At 31.2% G+C, this 6,164-nt stretch overlaps 2 long non-coding RNA genes across 2 annotated transcripts; one reads left to right on the top strand and one right to left on the bottom strand.

Annotated features, from left to right (window-relative positions):
- The first annotated feature begins 757 nt into the window (after nucleotides 1-757).
- Nucleotides 758-3,926, top strand: LOC132736805 (uncharacterized). The gene is made up of 3 exons (XR_009626632.1): nucleotides 758-930; nucleotides 1,310-1,419; nucleotides 1,758-3,926. It is a non-coding gene; the product is annotated as an uncharacterized LOC132736805 (long non-coding RNA).
- LOC132736804 (uncharacterized) lies at nucleotides 3,788-5,034 on the bottom strand. The gene is made up of 3 exons (XR_009626631.1): nucleotides 4,786-5,034; nucleotides 4,335-4,420; nucleotides 3,788-3,926 (listed from the first exon to the last, which is right to left on the bottom strand). It is a non-coding gene; the product is annotated as an uncharacterized LOC132736804 (long non-coding RNA).
- Between the last annotated feature and the right edge of the window lie 1,130 nt (nucleotides 5,035-6,164).

Raw genomic sequence — 6,164 nt, 5'->3', positions numbered from 1 at the left:
GTTCGCAAAACATGTTTTGACAAAAGCGTCTGTTTGACCGTGTTTTAAAATTGGTCTTTAGAACATGTGAGTGGTTTCAGATAACAAAACTACAGACAAAGAATCAGGTCATGGCGTTCAATTGCACAGATAAGCTGATATCGCATCCGGTGCATTTGGCAGTATATTTGAAGGACAAAACTTGCAACGATTGATCAAAATAGCTTTAAAATAGTAAATTATACACTTCATTTGGTGACTGAATGGGAGAGAAATAAACATATTTAAATGGTTAAAAGTATCTTTATCTTATAGCTACGTATTTGCATTTATTTAGGCGTGCAGAGAAATCAGCAAGTCAGTGACGAACAGACTGTAGAAAAAACACCTCTCATCCACTAGCAAATCTTGCAAATGCTATTTCCTATATAATAAAAGGCTTTTCTGAAAAATGCGTTCTACACTTTTATTCAAGTGATGTGTGAAACATAAATAAATAGATAGATAAATAAATAAATAAAAATTTTTGTAAAGAAATAAAAAGATAAATAAATAAGAGCTCAAAAACAATGTATTTCATTTTCTCTATTCTCATTTGGAAAATGAACAAGAATAACGAGTAGAGTCACCAAATAATTGCATTTGCATTGTATACCTAAACCAATGCAGTTATTTGTTCAAGTAGAAATTTCAGTATATGTTACTTACTAACCCTAATTGAAATGTGTTATCTGGTTATAATAAATGTGGAAAATTGATGCTTTGTATTGGTTATAGGGCCCGTAAGTCTCGTTTACTTTCACTTTCGATTTACCACTTCCGGGTACATCGGCAGACTTATTTACCGTTACGCATATAGGTAACCCGAAGAACTCGAGGGATATAGAAGTTAAATTTGTTTCGGTCCTCTTCAGATTTGAAGGAATGGATAGCACGGGATAAAAAATGCAGGTAGGTCAATTATCTGACGGAAAAAACGAGGGATTTATACAGTTTAATAAAACTAGTTTATTTTCGGATAGTGACAATTGTTTCGGATGTTTTGTCAAGGTAGTGAACTCTAGTTGTTTAGCTTTTAGTATTGTTTTAAAACTACTGATGTGAGAAATTAATTCAAACCATTTTAACTTATTGAAATAAACAATGGAGAAACACTTTAATTCTAGTGTATATTAAAGTTATACAAAATTCGGACATAGCACAGTAATTCGGATATTTTTTCCCTTCCATTTTATTCTTGTTCCTTTTTCAATTATATATACATGTTAATATGGTACCTAGCAAATTTTGATTGAATTAAAAAATATAATATTTGATTAAACCATTTCAGATGTATAGACAAGGAGGTATATGACAAGTATAGAATATACAGTTGTTCAATATGGACCATTAATCAACTGTTTGCACTGCCTATGATCCTGAAATATCTATACATCAAAGGTAAATACATGTAAAATAATTGATTAATTTTTAGTTGAGATCGAAAAGATAAACAATTATCAAAATATATTATTATAATTTAATAACTTTTGGATTTCACTGCATGATAATTGATAAGTAAATAAAACATTAAAAATAGTCATGTTTCACATTCAAGAAGATCAATATTTTTGACTGTTATATATTATGTGTTGTTGTTTATCTTTAATGTTTATTTACTTTAAATATGAAATTTTTCTGTCAATCTGAATCATGACCAGCTTATTAAATGTAATGTAAATATCATTTCTAGTGTCTTACACTTGTAACAACATATTTATTGATTTTTCATTCTGCAGATAAAAAAGGAAAAGATGAAGGAGGATTTGTCCAAGAAGACCTTTATTGCAACTACCATCTTCCAGTTCCTTAATTAATTTGAGAATGATATCAGAGAACACACAGTTACAGTGAAATATTAGTTTAATATAAGCCACTGAGAATAGTCAAATGTACTTTCCTGAAGAAGATGAATGACATCCAGCACAAAAATCTTAATGTATAAAGAGTATGATTTTATGGTGTTTGACACTATGATCTTGTTAACATGTTAATGTCACAATGATAGAAACAGAGTAAAATATCCACATTTCATTGCAGTTTTAAATATCAAAACTAGATACTCTATATATACCAAAGCTGATAACACACCAGAGATAAGGTATTTTCATGGAATCACAGTATAGTCATATGACATTATGGACATTAAATGACTATGAAGTAAAGATTAGCAAAAATATTATATATCATCTACTACTAATATTGTGAGGTAATCATTGATAAGCTCACAAATTTGCAATCAAAGCTTTGATATCAAGCTGACCATTTTTCAATTAGAATATGATTTATAACTCTATGATAATTTGTTCATGTTAATTTTCAAAGTCTTTACATTTGTAAAAGGAAATATTCTTATTCTTGTATCAGTAGACATTTACAGTGTAAAGTTACATTGTCCAAATAACTAATAATAATTCCAAGTGCTTTCCTGAAGTTTTTCTTCCACTTGAAAATCAGTGTGATATATAAGCTAAGCAGTGCACTATAAATTGTGTAAAAATAAAAGTTTATTAAACTTATGAACTGTTTTTTTGTTTCTACTATTTGGCATATATTTATAGCAGTGCTTGATCATAAGAGTTCATCTGCAAAATAAGTGTCACTGTGTACTTTAATTCTCTAACAGCACTGGCTAGATTGCTTGAATATGCAAGCATTGACTATATTAAATACTATGCATGTCATTTGAATTTTGTCTGTCCTGAAATCGAAAGACACTATCTAAATAATATTGATGAAAAGTTCTTGACAGCTCTTCAATGACTACATTTACACATATGTACATGGACAGAAGTTAAAAGCATTGTGTGGTGTTTTTTTGTTTGTTTTTTTTGAAACATTGACAATTTTGAAACAGTTCCAATGGGTATATTAATGTATCAGTGATGTAATTGTTTTGTATCAAGTGCAAACCCTAAGTTTTGCATGTATTGCATAGACAATTCACTTTTGGTCAAATGTCAACAGGTTCAATACATTATAAAACAGGTAATTTGAAACCCAAAGAAGTATATGGTATGTAATAACTACCCCTCTGATACTAAAATCTTCAAGGAATGCAGAATTGCAAGTCTTCTCCAATTAAGAGACTTGGGCAAGCTAGTGTTTTGCTACCGAATACTCAACACAGATGAATTGCATTAATATTGTTTACTCTGGTATTACTACCTGCCATGTACAATGCAAATCATGGCTTTTCTAAGAGCAGTGAAAGGCTATAACTGGAAGGAATTTTACACATCTTGCCTCAGAAACAAGTTTTTCTTTGAGATGATTTTTATGATATTTAAATAATGGTTAAAGATTACATTTCTTTTACAATTGCAGTGATCATGGTGATAATATGAAATGAAACTCAATCAAGATAGAAACATTTTAATGCTGAACATTTATCTTTTTACCATTCCTGTTAATTTACAAGTCTATTTATAACAAATTTATCTTAACTGTTTTGAAACTACATGGTGCCTGGTTGAAACTGTTTTGGGCAGCCATTTGCAGAAGATAAATTATCTTTGAATAATTAAGTTAATACAAAGTTACAAATGACAGGTTATTTATTTCTAATAAAGACAGGTTATTTATTTCTAATAAAGACAGATATTTTGTTAAACATTTTTACACTGAGATCTATCTTTGAAGTGTCTTCAACCTTAGTTTTTATTAGAATACAAACATTCAGTCAGACAGTTTACACAAGACATGGAGCTTTAAGAAGCTTTAATTCAGTCAAAATCAGTAATGGACTGCCATGTCTCTACCACTATGTACTCCAAGACTGTGTATGGACATTTCCTTTCAACTATGCCTGGTGGTATCACTATTTGATTTCTAATCTGATGGTGAACACTCCAAAATAAATCAAGAGCCATGACAAGTACTCAAGATCCAACCATGAAATCACATACCTGTATATAAAGAAAATTTATCATGAGTTGAAAGCAATAATAATTGGTCAGCTATAAATTTCAATCATTTTCTTATTGTCATGAATAGAAAATAATGTTGAAAAGGAAGAAACACTTCTTGGTGTCCTAGTTTTTGTAGATTTGCATTGACAACTGATCTTTAAAAAATGTGATAGTGACTAAGTTCTTTTAACCATTTACTGAACATGATTTAACTAAAAAATATGACCCACTTACTTGAGAAAAATACTTTAAACAGTATTTAACATGAATTAACTACATATGCCATACTGTTTGTTTATTTAGCTACACTGTAATTATTTACAAAAACGAGAACATTATATGTTATACAATAATATTTATTTTTGATTAATGTAGTTTAAGTAGCTTTAAGTATATATTTCGTACCAAAACGATTTTACAGTAGAGCATGCATGTGTATTTACAATGGATACTGACGTCTTTCGTCTCACCACTGTCCTCAGTCAAAATATCTACAGGAGCAAAATATTTTAGTGAATTTTATGACAATTTATAATTGGTTATATACAGCTTGACTGTTTGTGCTTTATAAAGATAATAATTATAAATAAATAATATTTTCAGTTGGAAGACTAAAACACACTTATAATCATATTGAAACGTTTATCCGAAATATGCGCTGTCCGAAACTTCTAAACGTTATATACTTCTGAGAGATAATCAGGTAGCGCTATAGAAAATTGATAAAATCAAATTCACCAGTCTGGTGTCAGATGCGAATGATGTTGTATCAAAAAACAAATTTATTAGATTTACATGGAAATGAAAATATTACAACATTTATTGGGATAAACTGAATTTGAAATGACACACCCACCTGAAGATTATACGAAGTTGTCTTTCATTGATACTTGTTCACAAGATGAAACCATTTGCATTTCGTTACAAAACAAAAAACCAATTTCCACATATCATTTGCTTTTCCATGTAAGTTTTACTTTCCCACCGGCATACAAGTATTACCCAATATAGATAAGCAATGTTGTTGATATTTGTTTGTACCCGGAAGTGCAAAATATCGTGAAATCTCGCAAGTCACATGACGAGACTTACATACCCTATTATATGTGTATAGGATAAATGATTGGTAAACATATATCTTTATAAATATCTTGCAGATATTGGTTAATCAAAATAATTTCGCAGGACGTACAGAAGATAATGTAATCATGTGTATTGCCTTTATTACAGCTAATGGTAATGAAACGACCACCATATATTTTGCAGAATATATAAGAGAAATATCTGAACTGTAATATTTTTTAATGAGTATTTCACAGATGGATAACAAGGTAACAATGTTAATTTCTAAAAGTTTAAAATAACTGTAAGTTACTATTTTTGCAAATTCTTATAGACGTTAATGTATTTTTTCCTCAATATTTCAGTCATTTCTGAATAAACATGCCAGAGTTGTAAGTTATCTTCATCGAGCATCATTAGAAAATATACTGTTTAAACAATTTTTTTAAACTTACTTTTTGTTCGTGAAACTCTTGAACATACATGATAAACATAAAATCGTGCTTTAATACATAATACGGCTTTGAGCTTTTTTCTAAGAATACCGACCAGGATAGTATCAAACTAAGCTTGCAATTGGGTGTGTCGGATGCATAGCAAGTTGTTTTAAAATGCTGTATTTTTTTTTAGAAATACTTTTAAAATCGTAAAATTAAAAGCTTATGTTTCTGAACTATGGTAATTGATTTGTGCCATTTGTGTTTTCGCCACGCGACCACACCAAGCAAAACGTCGAGTTTAAATGGCGAGGGCGCGGAGCGAAAAAAAGGTTATAAGTGGGTGGCGTGGGCGAAATTTAGTAAGGAAAACTTCGCCCGCGTGGTCGCGGAACGAGATTTAAGAAATAAATCGGCGTGGGCGCGGAGCCCCGACTGTTTTAACTTGTTAATTCTCGACTTATTGCTTGGCGGGAACGCGGGGCGAACATACTCATTTGAGGGGGCGCACGGCGAAGTTTCATCTATTGAACTTCGTCCCGCACCCCTCTAATAAACTTGTTTTCGCTCCGCGACCCCGCCGTTTCAACTCTTAAATTTTGCTCCGCGCCCCCGCAGGGCGACCTTTTGGTTACTAATCTTCACCTCACGCCCCCGCTAATAAGCGTATTTTTGCTTCGCGTCCCGCCATTCTTACTTCTTAATTTTCAACTTTTCGCTTCACGGGGGGGGGCGC

Source organism: Ruditapes philippinarum, unplaced genomic scaffold (assembly GCF_026571515.1).
Source record: "Ruditapes philippinarum isolate M1 unplaced genomic scaffold, ASM2657151v2 ctg24781_1_1_1_1, whole genome shotgun sequence".
Lineage (NCBI taxonomy): Eukaryota > Metazoa > Mollusca > Bivalvia > Venerida > Veneridae > Ruditapes > Ruditapes philippinarum.
The sequence above is the reverse complement of the archived record's forward strand: the minus strand, read 5'-3'. Positions and strand labels throughout refer to the sequence as shown.